At 43.8% G+C, this 16,793-nt stretch overlaps 1 pseudogene; it reads left to right on the top strand.

Moving 5' to 3' along the window:
• The first annotated feature begins 13,675 nt into the window (after positions 1-13,675).
• Positions 13,676-14,748, top strand: LOC147432920 (monothiol glutaredoxin-S11 pseudogene; annotated as a pseudogene).
• Positions 14,749-16,793: the final 2,045 nt, after the last annotated feature.

The following is a 16,793-nucleotide window of genomic DNA, read 5'->3' as shown; positions in this document are numbered from 1 at the left end:
TCCCCATCCAACCTGTCCTCAGCAGCAAACATCTTGAACACATCTGTGTTGTTGTTGTCAGCCATGGTAAATGTTGCACCTGATGTGAAAACTGCCCGAAAATAGGAGAAACGGAGCGGGAACAACCTGTGCTATATAGCACAAACCGTAGAAGACTATAAGGCACCTGTTATGCAGAAAACAGCACTGACAGAAATTCTGCACAAAATGATGAAATAGCCTGTGCAGTATTTCCTGTAGTGGAAACGGAGGCCGAAATGAGCCCAAATCAAAATTTTGAGCAGACCAAGCTCTTCGAGCTTGCCCAAAATATTTGTCGACCTACGAACGCTCACCAAAGCTCACTGAAATCGGAGAAAGTGAGCAGGCGTGTGCTGGAGCAGCTGGCGACTAAGCCCGGGAGGACGTGACCTGCTCTGATACCAATTGTTGGAATTAGGGTTGCAGAGAAACACACACAGCTTGGAGAAGACGAAGGAAGCTCAAGGCACACAATAGAGAGTGTGTTACTTAGTGTGCAATTGAAAGATAGATAGCCCTAGAGTGATGGGCGTATATACAATGCACGGGCGAAAAAACCTCCTAAAGAGGGAAAAAATGCCCCGGCGGTCCTAGTGTCTTCACACACATCACTACCACATGTATATGGTAACAAGATCCCCAAATTTTGGGCCTCTTTTGAAAATAAGTAAACCAGATTCTAATGTCTGTTTTGTCAAATTTCAATTTAGGATGCTTGATTGACAGTATTGTAAGTTTCTAAAGTAAAAAACAAAGTCATTTTCATGTTCCAGTAGGCCAGATGGACGTTTCATTCAATTTTGACAAAATCCGCTATTTTTAGCTTTTCATGTTTTTTATGCTTTTAGGTGCTTTTTTGCAAAAAGCAGGGTCGAATCCTTAACTTATGTGCTCCAAAAAAGCTATGGTTCAATTTTATGAAAATTTGCTTTTCAAGTGCTTTTCACGTTATTTTTAGCTTTCCATTATTTTTAGTGCTTTTCAGTGAAAAGAAAGTTTTCTTTTCTATTCCAGTTGGCTCAATCGTTCAAAATTTTACTTTTTTTTTCTTTTTATGCTATTTTTAGCTTTTCGTGGTTTTCAACGTTTTTGAAGAGCAATGTGCTTTTTAGGATGACTTGAACATAAAAATATTATTTTCAATCTTCGTCGGATTTAAAAATGACCACCGAGAGAATATACAATACTAAATGATATTTTACAAGAATTATTTTTATAGAAAGCAGTACCATAAATACATAGGGTTAGTACAAAAAAGTCATAATTACGTCGAGACATCACGGTGCGGCATAGTCTAGTCAAGGTTTCATTAGTTGGCCGGATACTGTTCAATTGGTCAGTTTTACTTTAAAAATTGAATGGTAAGTGGGAGAGTTGACCACCAAAAGTCAAGCCATATTTTTAGCAAAGTTCCCAAAAGCTTGCAGCTATTCCGGGCTAAAAATCTAGTGCTAGTTTTTGGCTTGGGTATCACTCTGGCTTGCTGCAGTGCCTATAAATTGGCAGGGAGTGCTCAGTTCTCATTGTCATCTATTGCGTCTACTACCGCAAGGCAATACTTACCTACTATTATAAGGAGGATTGCAAGCTCTCATCACCATCTCCATAAGCTCTTCTCTCTCGTATACAGGAAGAAGAAGAAGAAGAAGAAGAAGAAGGATACTCTCTCTCTACTTGCTTACTATCTCCTCTCTCGTTTCACGGTGTACACGCTCTTTCAAAAGCTCTCGTGGTGAAAACCTCTATGTAGCTCTCATCACCGCTCTCTTGCATGCTAAGCTTGATGCATTGATTTGAGACCAAACACTTTCATTTTCATGTTATGTATGCTCCTGAATACGACAAAAAGTTGTTTTTTTATATGTGTGAAGTTATGGTTTATGGTCTACCTAAAGGTCGGAGTTGTTTTGCATCATGTTTATCGTGATGGAATGATATCATATGGTGTATGGAACCTTGCAGATAGATTTGGATGCCTCATGTGCATGGGTATTATTGCTTTCCACCTTTCTAGGTCAAAATTAGCTCTATGTGCTAGAGAGGTGAAGTGTAGATATGATGCATCAACTTTGCATGATTAGATGTTGTCAAATTTGGATTTTTATATCCTTTTTAGTTGCTCATTGGACTTATTTTATGCATGTGAAGCCCGTGTCTTAAGGGTCATGTGTGTGGACTCCGATTGATTGTAGTGGATATGTCAAACTCCAAGTGTGGGAGTTGGTTCAGTGTGAATATGATTTGTGGTTAAGGGCTAAGATCCCCCATAGATTATGGTTGTGATTTTATGGTGGAATCCAGTCTGGCTCTTGGTTTTCTTTGTGGATATGGTTATGCTGCCAAAATTTTTGCAACCATGTTATGTTCTAAAGTGGTTATACAGGATTGGTTGTGCCTCACTCGAGTTGAATGGAGTGCTCACTTGTGTGATGTGATTGGATTATGGTTTATGATTTTGGGATTAGATCATGAAGTGATTTGGATGGTTTATGGTAGACGTGTAAGGGTAGAGACATGTACAGTCTAACTGCTTGAAAAAGATTGTTTGTGCATATGGAAGGTGCTATTGTGATTGGACTTACATGTTATGTTTCTCATGGCAGCATCGCTACAAGACTAGGATCACCTACATTGCTTAGCCTTAGATAAAAAGGTCATTGACCTGGGGCTTTGCTAGATCGGGGGTGTTGACTAGGTCTTGTTCTTTTTGTTAGCCTCATCTACACGTTAGTGCGTCGGGGGTTGAACGACCTACACGGCTAACGCATCGGGGATTTTTTCCTTGTCTTTGCCTAAACATCTGATGCTAGGCATCGCAAAGATACATGGCACCTAAAATGGTATGGTTGGTGTTGATACCCTACCACCTACTGGTACTTGGGATCCTTTCAGAGCTCGGGCTCCTCGAGGGAGGGGAAGCGGCCTTAGCTTATGTCTAGCTCAGGTAGGTTGGAGGTGTTCTGGCTCGCTCTTGGCAAAGTGAAATTCTCTCTGTCCGTAGTACAGTGAAAGTGGATGGGTGGACCGGTTGATCCCTATAGAGGGTTCGATGCTCTGCTAGTGATTTTGTCATATTCTTTTTTGATGTTATGGTATACCCAAATTATGTCATTGCACTAATGCATGGTTGTCTGTTTCATTTAGATGGGGCATTTTAAGATTCTCTATTGTAATTCTCTCATGTCTCTGTGCACTTTATTTCATCCTCCACTATATTCTCTCTCTCTCTCTCTCTCTCTCTCTCTCTCTCTCTCTCTCTCTCTCTCTCCCCGCAAGTGGTGTACACATATATTCATCCTCCACAATGTTATATTTTTCTTGAGTACGCTTTCATTCATAACACCCATTCAAGGGTAGCACTAGTTGTTAGGTGCCTCTAGATGCAATCTGCTCATGGCCTAAACTCCATGCTTGGTCGAGCGCTGAGAACTCCTCCCCTATGCAAACGCTTCCCCAACTATGATGTTTATTGAAAATTGTATAAGGTGTAGATTATATATTTTGTGCATAGACCCCTGGGGAGGGGTATCTCTCAGGTCGTCTCAGTACAAAAGGTTACAATTTTTGAGCAGACAATCGTAGCGTTTTTATTACTTAGCATCTTACAAGATAACTTGCTTTTGGGTGAAAAACATAAAGAAAACGAAAAGAAGGTCCGCTTGGGGCGGGGGGTGCAAGTGGCGTGCAGGGAGGAGTGATGGAAAATGGGATCAAAAAGGGGGTATATAGGTTTCACGCAAAGCTTGGAGGAGTTAGGAGCTCAAAGAGCAATGCACACAGGCGAGGGGCAAGGTCTCTTTTTTTGAACACCCAGCGCATCATGGTGCAATGATTAATGCAAAAGGCTTTCGGCTCTGATCCTGTTAAGCCAAGCTCAATTCCACGTCAATGCAAGGCAGTTATCCTTGTGATTAACACCATGGAGCACACATGGTATTGAATCTATGGAGATTTCATACTATCTATAATGGGGGGAGCGATCCCCCCCCCCCCCCCCCCCCCCTTTTGACACGTGGCACTCTTGGATGCCACTGGCGAGGGGGGAGAGAGAGAGAGAGAGAGAGAGAGAGAGAGGATAATGGGGGGAGGGATCGCTCCCCTCCCCCCCCCCCCCCCCCCCCCCCCCCTCTCTTTTGACACGTGGCACTCTTGGATGCCACTAGCGGGGGGGGGGAGAGAGATAGATAGATAGACAGATAGATAGATAGATTGGATTAACGTCCACGGAGGTCATATATGACCTATGGGACCAAAAACACAGACATTACAACGATTCATTCTCAGTGTGGGCTGATACATATCAGTTAAGGACTGAGGGTCCATCAAGAGAGTAGGGTAGGAAAAAAGGAGAAAACAAGCAAAAACCTAAGGGTCGGCTGTGGAGAGAGCTGGTTTGGGATTTCAGAAATCTTGGATGATCGATTTGCCTCCTAGATAGACTGCCCATTTCCCTTGCTTACGCGCTTCATGCACCTTCTTAAGCTCGCTCGCTTTACTCTTGAGTTGATTCATGGTCAGTTCTTCTGCAATCCAAAGCTTGGTTTCTTTGAGAAGGCGGGATTGACGTAAAAACTTTACCCGCTCCTCTTTGTTCTTGAAGGTAAGGACACAATGCTCGGGACGTACATGACGATGTGTGTCATTGATCCAAGCGACATTCTCTGACTTGATGTTGACTGGCTCAATAATATTGTTGAGTTTGATGATTGCCTCTTCAAGGGTGTCCTCAACATTGCACCACTGCAAGGGGAGCCCACCGATGCGTACCTTGAGGGCATTATCTTCTTGAGATTTTTGTTCGGAGATTTCCTTTGTTACACACGTCCTTACTTGGGCGATGGTTGTTGAGTGAACTTGGATAACCTTTGCCTCTACCTCCTTTACCTTGTCGGTGGTGAGGTCAGCCATAGAGTTGAATTGTTCTTCTAATTTGCTCAGGCGAGATTTGAGTTCAAAGTTTTCCTCCAAGACTCGATCAAGAGTTGCTTGCAACTGCGTGATGCGATCAAGTTTGCTAGGGGCTGCCAGTACTGTTGCAAAGCTCGGTCTTGCTTTGGCGGGGGTCTTTGGAGTAGCCATCCCTGTGCTTGAGGAGATCGAAGGGAACCGACCACTGACTCGCAAATTCCGGAGGGAAAAGCCTTTGAGAAAGCTCGAGGCTTCACCCTTTGAAGAAGTTTTGAACTCCTGTCCTCGGCCGAGTATCTTCTGAAGGGCACCACAACCTGTTGTACTTCGCAGGGCTGAGGCCGAAAACAAGTGCCGGCACCACAACCTGTTGTACTTCGCAGGGCTGAGGCCGAAAGCAAGTGCCGAAAACGCCTTAAAGCTTTTATGAATGCTAAAAGCTTCAACAAACCTTTGAAAAAGCTCTTGTTCTTTTACTGTGTCGTAACCTGCAGGACAGGGGGTCTCCTGGCGGGCGTCGCAGGCTGCTGTACTTCGTAGGGCAGGAGATCTACTGGCGGGCGCCGCGAGCCAGGGGCCGAGGCCAATGCTGAGGCCATCACAGGGGCTGAGTCCGTTGTTGCAGGGGCTGGAACCACTTAACTGTGCGGGGCTGGGGCAGGCTTCGCCACAGAGCTAGGGCTGTTGAGGGGGGCTAGGCTCAAGCTTAACGCCTCCCCTAGGGCAGCCCTTCGCCCAAGGGGGGCTGAGGGAGATGATGCTAGGGTTACGGTGGACCTGAACTGCTCAGGCGAGAGAGAGAGAGAGAGAGAGAGAGAGAGAGAGAGATAATGGGGGGAGGGATCACTCCCCGCCCCCCTCCCCCCCCCCCCCCCCTCCCTCCCTTTTGACACGTGGCACTCTTGGATGCCACTGGCGGGAGAGAGAGAGAGAGAGAGAGAGAGAGAGAGAGAATTTATGCGGTCGGACGAGGAGGGAGGGAGGGGGAGTTATTTAATCGTATTGTGTTTTAATGTCTAAAGGTCAAAGGCACTTTAATTCTAAAAGCAGACTCGTTTATTTCACGAGAGAGAGAGAGAGAGAGAGAGAGAGAGAGACGGCCCTATTGCATGGACGATGGGCTACTACCGATCCAAGCAAGCAATAGTGTTTAATGCGGCAAGGTTGAGAGAGTAGGTGCTCCGACAGCATACAAAGATTGGCATGGCTCTACAGCTGTTCTCTCATGTTGTTGTCGTGCTGCCTCCACCTGTGCATTTTTTGAGCCTACACTCACAAGGGTTAGCACTACACGTAGTTACAGTGGGGCACATGCAAGTGCACGGAGAGGCATGCATCACTATTGCTCAAGCTCTCCTCAAGAGTTGTCATGGAAGATGACGTGAAATGCCACAAGTCACAATGGAGAGTCAAGAGCCATAAGAGTTGAGAGAGAGAGAGAGAGAGAGAGAGAGAGAGAGAGCTCTATTATGCTTACTACCTGCACACCCTTACCACCATCTCCCCCCAACACACACCCACACACACACACACATGCACAAGAGTTGAAACACACTCCCACCTCTCTACTATGCTTACTGCATGCACACGCTTACCACCATCTCCCCAACACACACACATGCACAAGAGCTGAAACACACTCCCACCTATCTCCCTCTCTCTCTCTCCCTTCATGTCTTCACCCTTTCTGAGGCTTTGTTTTTCTCTTTTAACATTGGCAAAACACATTCAATTTTTGTCCTTGCAGATTAAAAGGAGAATTTTTGTTGCTAAGAGTAGGAACTGAAAGCATGAAAGCATTGCTGAGAAAAATATTGTATCAATGTGAAAGCAAGACCATATATGAAGAATGTTTTTTTTCCACAAAGTTGTAGAGCATATTTTGTATATTCCAAGTCTTCAAGCTTTTGGTTTACTGTTTAAAAATTGCCTCTCATAGATTTGTAGCTTTGTGTTGATTCTGAGTGAGTGTTTAGCGATGAGCTTTGTGTTTGCTTAGATAACATACGTTTGAAAACTTCATGTTATTTTTTTATTACATAAAGCCTACACTAGGAGAGGAGCGTCATGTACCTCTTTGTTTCACTCCCTACCCAAAGAGCTAGCCATGCAATAATTCTGCAATAGCATCCAAGCTGATTTTCATTGTATGTTTGTGCATGAAACAAAATTTCTAGATTTGCTTATTGTGCAAATCCAATGCGGATTTTGTGTGATTGTATATGTGTGCATGATTCCTTCCCTTGCTTAGTGTGAAAACCAACATTAAGGGGCTGATCACAGAGAGATAGACAGAGTGGTATGCGTACTCCACTTTAGAGAGGAGGAGACATTTTGAGACAGAAGATAGCGAGGGACAGAAGGAGAGACAACGAAGGTGGGGGAGGGGCATATAGAGAGAGAGAGAGAGAGACTTATAACTACCATGTGTATATATTAAAATGATTGAACTCCTTTCCAAGTGGCAGCACCCACACTAAATGGAGTATGAACCTTTGTGCAAGCGTTCCTTGCAAAATGTACATACAACACAGACAACACTTCTCACGTGGTAGGGTAGGGCAAACAAATCAGCCTACGTGGGCAGAGGAATCCCAAAATCCGAGCAAACCTAACCGAGCAAACCATAAGCCGAGCAAAACCTATGAATTTTTTAACACCCTTTGCAACATAGTCATAGCGCACTCATAGGTTTTTTGTTAGTTTTTGGAAACACATCCATCATGTAGTTTTTTGCCAAAAACAAAAAGACTAAGCTTAAATGTTTGGTTACACATTAAGATTGAATACTAGAGCTTTTTTGCAAACACATTTTCCGTATGCTAATAGCAACAATGGAGAAACACCAAATAATGAGCAGTTTCTTCTAGCGCGAAGCAACAAACAAATTGACGAATCTCAAATATCGAGCAAGATTTTTCGAGCAATCCCTAAAATGAGAAAGACTAGCCGAGGCACACTATACAAAACAAAAACCAAAGAGGATTTTTTAGGTGACTTCAAGCACAACAAAAAAAAAACTAAAACAAGATTACACCTAATTTTAATGGTAAAACGACCCAAATTTTTGACAAAAAAAACCCTTGAACAAGGGTTTGGTAGAATGTTTCCTTTGATGGGGTAGAACAATTGGAACCCATACAATGGCATGTTGATATTCCTCTTCTTGGAACTAGTTGCCCTCAGATATTGGAAGCTCATTTCTACCACCATTGATCCTTTTTGTTAATAGTGGCACCATGATTCCAATGGATATAGATCTCCTATTCCTACCTCCCTACATGTAGGACCACATGACTCACACTAAAAGAGTAAGGTGGTTGCAACTCGAGCAAATCTCATGAATAAGGAGAGTCTGGGAGCTTGAGCTTCTCTTCACTTCTTCTTCTTCTTCTTCTTCTTCTTCTCCTCTCTCTTGCTCTACCTCAAGTTATTGTGGGTTGATGTACAATAACATACTATGCATTTTAAGTTACTCTAGAGAAAATGGTGGAGACTTGAAAATGCTTATATTATTGAAATGAGGCTATTCTATTGAGAAAATCCACATCATGGTATATATTAAAGTTTGGATCACACCATCATAGGTAGCCTTGTTTTAAGGGGAGGGGAGTTAGTGGTGTTGCCAAAGGTGGTGGCGCAAATGTGTCAAGGGAGGTGGTAATGGTGGGGGATTATACAGAGTGCTTTGATAGAAGAGTATGCAAGGTTGATAAAGTTATGAACAATTTTATTATGAAAACTTTGTCCACATGCTAGTTCTCTTTCACCTACCCATATCGATAGAAACCTAGGTTTAGTGTAATTCCACCTACAAATTTTGAGAGTTTATCTTCAAAATTCAAAGTAGAAGGTGAATAGACCTACAAACTTTAGAGAAAATTTAGTGTAAAAACCTTCTCTTAAATTTTCCATGTCTATATGAACATAGCTCAAAGCTCCTAGACTGCTCAGGGTTCCTACTCTGCTGAGTTGTCTGTCATGCCTTGACCCAGATTACTCACCCAACATGTGATGCCCCTATGATGAGTACACTTCTTACAGGCATGGTGTATGATTGTCATTGTAGTCCTTTGAAATGCTTTTCCTAATGCAGCTTAGCCCTCCATTTTTGTTTGTACTCTATCTATTGTTTGGGAGTTGTATGTCCATCAATGCCTCATAGAAATTCAAATGGATGGTAGTCTAGCATTGCATCTGTCCTCTTGCAGAATGAGTGGCCGAGGCAACGGTCCTTAGCACCGCATAAGGTAACCCCCTCCAAGGGGTAACCGGGAGGTTGGTTGTGCTACAACAAACAACATTGTGCCACATTCAGACAACTGTACTGTTGGCTAGGAAAGGTAAATCTTAGGGTCCCTAATCATTGACAAATTTGGTTTTGAAGGAGTTTGGCAAGGAAACTCACAATAGATTAGGCAAGAAGGTCTTCAAGTTCAACCGTCGTCATTTTCAACAATTGTATAGTATAAACAAAACCCTTCAAAAAATCTCTTTGAAAGAGACACTGACTCTTTCACGTATGGGCAGGGACCAGCGCTCCAAAAAAACTTTGTTTTGAAAACTTGGCAAACCTATCTATGAGAAATTTAGTGGTAAACTAACTAAATTTGAAGGTTTTTACACCAAATGACGCTAAATTGCTCTAAATTTTGTAGGTTTTCTCATTTTCAAATTTTAAATTTAGAGCTAAATCTCAAAATTTGTAGGTGGGATTACACTAAACTTAAGTTTTTTTTTTCAACCCCTCCCCCTCTCTTTCTGTCTCCTCGCTCTCTCTCAATCTCTTTAAAAAAAGTCTCTGAAAGAGCCCGCGCCGATGTGAAACTTTTTTTAGAGAGATGGAGAGAGAGAGAGAGAGAGAGAGAGAGAGAGAGAGAGAGAGAGAGAGAGAGAGAGAGAGAGAGAGAGAGAGAGAGAGAGAGAGAGAGAGAGAGAGAGAGAGAGAGAGAGAGAGAGAGAGAGAGAGAGGAGAAGGGGATCATATATGGGCAGGGAAGGCTGGAAGGGAAGAGGCTGAGGAGGTGGAGATTGTGCATGCTACAGGATCAACATATCTGTGTTGATGTGCGCCATGCGACCTTGTACTCTGGCACAAGGAGAGCTTCTGCATGTTGACGCAGCCCAACCTAATCTCTTGTCGCACCATCATTTTTGGTATTGCGGCTTGAGTAGATTTTTCCCAACTCAATTAAGCATCCAGTGTGAAGAATCGTGGTGATTGTTGGACTAAGTGAGGCAGGGGAGGGAGAGCACGCGCTCCTGCAAGGCAAGAGTTCAGAACTTCTTTTGGGGACGGGTAGAGGCAACAAAAGGAGACCTCCGGAGAGGCGTTGCTGCTAAATCACACTTTCTCTCTCTCTCTCTCTCTCTCTCTCTCTCTATATATATATATATATATATATATATATATATATATGAAAGCATCAGACTAGCGCACACCTGAACTTATCTACTGGACCATTTCTCTTTTTAATAGGTAGATACTTTGCAGATTCTTCCAGCTAGGATACTCACAGCAGTACTACCTCGTGACATGAGGCAAAACTATGCAGGAATCGATCTCTGCCTGCCCCGACCAGAACCAAGAAGCATGGGCTAACCGTCCCAGCACCCACAGCTTGCTGCCCGAGGCTTAAAGCCCCCAACAAAAAATGGACCAGCCTTCTCCTTCCCTGGCCTTCTAGTGCGGCATGATCATGAGAGTAGCTGGTTTCGCCATAGCCTTTGTACTCTTCAGTCGTCTGCTCATCGAGGCATGGACCTTGTTCATCATGTAGACCATAAGAGCACCTATGGCTTTGTCCTTGCAGAGCACAATCACACTTTGAGATCGGTCCCCACCAAGGGCCGCAAAAGCTCCTCTACGTATGTCTTTGCTACCACCTCTTTACATGTTCTCTTGGCAGCTACCGGTTCCTACAATTGGTAGCCCTAACGGCTTCAGGGAATGGCAGCTCTTACAATTGGAGGTATCTTTCTTGATTCTCAGTAATAAAAGAGTAAAAGTGATTGGGGCCCCCCTACTAGCGCACACTCGGACTTATCATTTAAATTTCCCTTCTTAAAAAAATTAGAGACTCTTACAAACCAGTACTACGGCCAATGTGCTTTCAAATCGTTTGTCCATTTATAATCTCTTCTACCTTATTGCTTTTGTAGATTGCATATTCACTGAATCTGACAATTGGAATTCGACTCCAAGAAGATCCTTCATCACCTCATATGTCACAAACAACAAAGCAATAGAAGAAACAACCTTGACAAAATTGGGAATCAGGCGTTTGTACAAGGCTCCAAATCCTTCATTGCAAGCAGTCTTCTGAAAAGCATCAATCATCCCAGTGTACTGAACCAGTGCTTTTATTAATACTAACCAGATGCAGTGGAGGTGAGAGTAGCATCTCTCTCCACCCTCTGATCACATCCTTCTCTGTACCACATCTGCCACAGTCTGGCCCACTGTACCTACTCATCTCTCCACATCCAAGTTTTTATAAGGACGCTCAAATCACCTCAGCATCTTTTTCAGGCTTGCTTGCTATGTTCCTCTTCAACAACCAGTCTTTGAGGATTCATATACGCGCAAAATTCAAACCCACGATACACGGTACGGATCTCACCAATAACAATGGACACCAACCTTTGTAGACCGCTATTGGTCCTTCCTCTTTCATTATCGTTGATGTTGCATGGAACATTCCTCGATAGCGCATTGGTGAATCCTCTATTTGCACTGTAAGCCTAACCCCGAACCATGTCTGGTGATTGGCCGATGATGATTAGGGCACAGAAGAGCTATCTCTCCTCATCTCTTCTCTCTCTTCTCTCTCTCTCTCTCACACTCTCTCTCTTGTCTCTCTCTCTCTCTCTCTCTCTCTCTCGCTCTCTCTCTCTCTCTCTCTCTCTCTCTCTCTCCTCTCTCTCTCTCCTCTCTCTCTCACTCTCCTCCTCTCTCTCTCTCTCTCTCTCCTAGCTTCTCTCTCCATCTCTCTCTCTCTCTCTCTCTCTCTCACTCTCTCTCTCTGTCTCTCTCCTTTTTTTTTCTTTTTTTAGAAGCATAAACACCCTCAAGGTGAACATTTCCGAACACATTTTGACACCCAAGTGCAGACACCATATTATTTATTTCACAAGTACGTCGTCTGGAAGATTTCAAAACCAAAAAGAAACGCGCTCGGACGGCTGAGTTAGTGAGGGTGGCCCGAGCCACCCTTGTCCTTTCCCCCGTTCTTATGGTGTAGCCGCCCTTCATCTTGTATACCCTTTCAATTTCCTTTCTTGGCCCACGACTCGAGAGTCGGCCTCCTCACCTGCTTCTGCCCCAGTCGCTAATTTTGCACCCACTTCCTCCGCCTCACCATTAGCAACGCTGCTCATGTATGCCACCAGCATGAGCATCATCACTAACACTGTAGCATGCACATTTATACCTAACACTTGATGTTACTGTCGAGATTCTCTCTCTCTCTCCTCTCTCCTCTCTCTCACCTCTCTCTCTCTCTCTCTCTCCTCTCTCTCTCTCTCTCTCTCACTCTCCCCTTCTCTCTCTCCACTCTCTCTCTCGTCGTTCTCTTCATCTCCTCTCTCTCTCGCTCTCTCATCTCTCGCTCTCTCTCTAAAAAACTGACTGAAAGAGCGCGCGCCGACGCGCGCTCTTTCTACAGTATTTTTTTCCGGCTCTCTCTCTCTCTCTCTCTCTCTCTCTCTCTCTCTCTCTCTCTCTCTCTCTCTCTCTCTAAAAAAACTGACTGAAAGAGCGCGCGCCGACGCGCGCTCTTTCAGACAGTTATTTTTTCCGAGACAGAGAGAGAGAGAGAGAGAGACAGAGAGAGAGAGAGAGAGAGGACACACTCGTTCATCTTTGCGCCGGCTCTCTAAAAAAAAACTGTCTGAAAGAGCGCGCACCGGCGCGCGCTCTTTCAGACTTTTTCTTTTTTTTTTTTTTTTTTTTTTTGTTTTTTTTTTGAGAGAAGAGACGGAGAGAGAGAGAGAGAGAGAGAGAGGAGAGGGAGAGAGAGAGAGAGAGGACACACTCGTTCATCTCTTTTGCCCTCACGCAGAGAGTGCTTGGAAGGCACCATGGCAGCCGTGTCAACCTTCGTTACACCGGCCCTCGTTTCAAACACCTGCGTGTCGAATCTTTCAGCTCCTCCACTTCGTTTAGTGCTAGGCCCGCTGCAGGTCTGCTGGCTCTGAGAAGATGAAGGTTTCTTGAGCTTTGAAGGAGGAACATGAGTCAAGGAAGGTTGAGCCAGCGGCACAGCAGGTGCACTTGCAACTTCCATCATGGCTGTTGCCCATCCTGGGCTTGCTCTCTTGTGATGATCGCCTTAGCACCGAGGGTACTGGACTTTCTCTTGGTGTGAGAAACCCCCTAATTGTACGTTCTTCTACGGATTCTTCTCGGCATTCATGCAACTCTCGGGGTCATCTGGGTCTCTCTTTTAGCTCATCACGCATGGAAGAAGATAACGACTCTAGGCTCACGTTTGTTGTAAGAGCTGTGAATCGAGCTTCTGTATTGTATATATTGAATTCTGAAAAATATGTTAAAGTTGTCTCTCAAAGAGAAGAGAGAGAGAGAGAGAGAAGAGAGAGAGAGAGAGAGAGAGAGAGAGAGAGAGAGAGAGAGAGAGAGAGAGAGAGAGAGAGAGAGAGAGAGAGAGAGAGAGAGAGAGAGAGGGAGAGAGAGAGAGAGAGAGAGAGAGAGAGGGCAATTCTGAGAAGTCCTCCGAGCTCGAAGATGGCTGCAGAACTGAAGGATTTATGCAGCAAAGCGGAGTTGGATGAGGTATTGCAGCGGAAGGGCTCGACTGCTCTTCATTTCTGGGCGTCATGGTGTCCCGCCTGTGCTCCGACAATCCCACTGTCCATTTCTTCAGGGTTAAAGCAAAAGAGAAACCGGATGTCTCAGAGGCTTACAATGTCTCCACTGTTCCGTTATTTGTCTTTTTCAAGAATGGAGTCTTGGTAAATAATTGGAGGGTGCCAAACCAGATGAATTGGCTCAAAAGGTATCTGAGCTTATAGGCCGTGGATGTGGTCAAAAGAAGACATCAGGAATAGAGGAAATTAGATATGCAAGTAGGATGAATGGTTTTGCTATGTCTAGAATATCAAAGCTTCCAATTTTGATGCCAAGATCTTTCAGAATCTCTACAACCTTGCGACTGAATCCACACTTTGGCTCATTGGGTAAGCCCTTCATGAACAACACCACTGTCTTGGAGGCAACAAGACTCTTTAGCTTTTCCTGCAAAAGCTCACCCTTGCTTGCCTCTGAGTCATTTGCAGAGAATGAGGCAGTCAGGCAAGGTCTCAAATCTTTCTCTAATTGGTACCCTCAGTTGTATATTGCTGGTGAATTCATTGGTGGCTGTGATATTGGTGGCTGTGATATTGTCACACTAAGATGTATAAGAGCGGGGAACTGAAGGAATTACTGATGGAGAAATGTGTGGTCCATAAAGAAAGTCTTGAAAGTAGACTAAAGAGTTTGATAAATTCATTGCCCACGACGCTTTTCATGAAAGGTTCTCCTGATCGCCGCGTTGTGGATTCAACTCCAAGGTGGTAAGCATACTACAAGAGGAGGGTATATCTTTTGGTACCTTTGATATTCTTGGTGACAATGAAGTTCGAGAAGGTCTTAAGAAGTATGCTAATTGGCCGACTTATCCACAGCTCTATCACAATGGTGAACTAATAGGAGGGTGCGACATCATTCTGGAGCTAAAAGCAAGCGGTGAGCTGAAGGCAGAGCTCTCATAATTGGTAAAACCTTCATGAGTTTTGTGCAGAATTTACACATTAAAGTACCCAATGTATTATTATAGCATTTGAGTCATCCGATATTGTCTTTATTTAGAAAGATTGATACTTGATGGTTGTGGATTTTTGTCATACTATTGAACTTTTAAGCCCATTTCAACTCATGCAGGAAATTGGCACGCCCCAAAAGAGAGAGAGAGAGAGAGAGAGAGAGAGAGAGTGAGAGTGAGAGAGAGAGGAGAAGTGAGGGTTTCTGTGTGTGCTATTGCAGTCATCCCATCTCGTCAGCACTTTTCTCTCTTGCCGGAAAGCTGTGTAAAGTTGCCTCGCCATCACCTCTACCTCTCTCTTCTGGTCCATGCAGGTGCTTTTTGGTACAGGCTGTCCAGTGCTCTCGGCTGTATCATGCAGCCTTGTTGCTATAGTATGGGTATTGTATGTGCAGGTGCCAGCTTTGATCGCTCATTGTCTTCTTGCCATCGATCGCGACCCTTCGTCTTCCCATCGATTGGAATCTTGCCCCTAGTCTAGTGTGTGACTGCTCTGCGTTTTGCATGAGTTGATGAATAGATGAGAAAGAAAGTGCCCACTGTCGAACTCAAAATCACTCCCGAGCCCAAGAGGTGGCGCTCAGATCCTTGATAGGGTCTCCTCCAGCCTCTCGCTCCCATCTTGCGAACCTCGGAGACCACGAGGCCTGATGCCCTCAAGAGAGTATGGGACTACATCAAGGCTCACAAGCTCCAGAGTAGTACTGAGAAATTGCAAATCTAATGTGATCCTCCCCTTAAGAAGGCATTTGGGCGAGATAATGTTAAGGTGTTAGAAGTGCTCAAGTACTTGAGTCCCTACTTGTCAACTCATTTTTATTTCGATGCTATCGGGCTGTTGGCCTCTCATCTCTCATGACCGATTTAACGCAGAATATGGTGTCCACAAGAATTGGTTAATGTGACGTAGTTCCAAGGAGATTAAGCAGCATTGCAACAGAAGTCAAGTAGTAAATCATGCAAGTGCAATTAGGAAGCGAGAGCTAATTGGCCATCTGATATTGGGAAGAAGCAGGAGGCATGAGCACGAGCTTGCACTACTATGTTATGATTCCTGCACCTGCCATTATTTCAGCTGACTACAAGTAGTAGTACTAGCACGAGCATACAACATTTGAAGAGCATAATAATTCATTGCTTATTAGATATGATGTTGATCATTGCACTGCAAAATTGCAAAAAACTCTCTTCAAAAAGATCTTCTCACAAACAATTGGCCACAGAGCGTATGATAAGGCCTATGATAGAATTGAATGGGAGTTCATATTTCAAAGTCTATATGATATGGGTTTGGACAGATTCTTTTTCACATTATTTTTGGGAATATGTCAGCTAGAATTCCAATTAATGGTACTCTTACAAATGTTAGGCCATTGTATAAATCCATAAGACAAGTGTGACCACTTTCTCCTTTTCTCTATGCTATCTCATCTGATAACTTGGATTGGCTTGTTAAAGATGTTATGCAGTAGGGCAAACTCATTGCCATAGACATACCTAACTCTATAAAGCAAACGTGCCTCCAAAAGTTTGTTGATCATACCAATGCAATTGTGAGGAATGATGTACATGCAATGGAGAATTATAGGTCTTGTCTTATTGTCTTGTAAGTGGCTCGATTATTAACCATGCTAAAAGTCTGGTTGGATGGGGTTGTCTACTTTGTCTAAGCCAGTTTTCACCAGAAGACTTAAACTACTGCGTTGGGCGAAAAATGTTGCCTAGTGACTGGTGTTTTAGGTCGATCCATTATCTAATAGTTTATAATTTAGCTTCTTTTTTATGTGCCATAGCCATACGACAAGCTAGTCATCAGCATTGATGGAGTCATGCTATAAATATTCACTTTCTAGCAAGACAATCCGAATGATTGGAAGATCCAGACCAATTAAAATTGTGAGTGGAGGTCTGAATACTAAAATAGTTAATAGGAGTTTTGATTATGATTTGAAAAGTAATGGTGTTCCAAGGATCCTCTATCCTCTGAGAGAGAGAGAGAGAGAGAGAGAGAGAGAGAGAGAGAGAGAGAGAGTATCCTAT

Source organism: Adiantum capillus-veneris, chromosome 20, assembly GCF_014529385.1.
Source record: "Adiantum capillus-veneris isolate H3 chromosome 20, ASM1452938v2, whole genome shotgun sequence".
Taxonomy (NCBI): domain Eukaryota; kingdom Viridiplantae; phylum Streptophyta; class Polypodiopsida; order Polypodiales; family Pteridaceae; genus Adiantum; species Adiantum capillus-veneris.
Note: the sequence above shows the minus strand (reverse complement) of the source record. Positions and strands in the feature narration are given on the sequence as shown.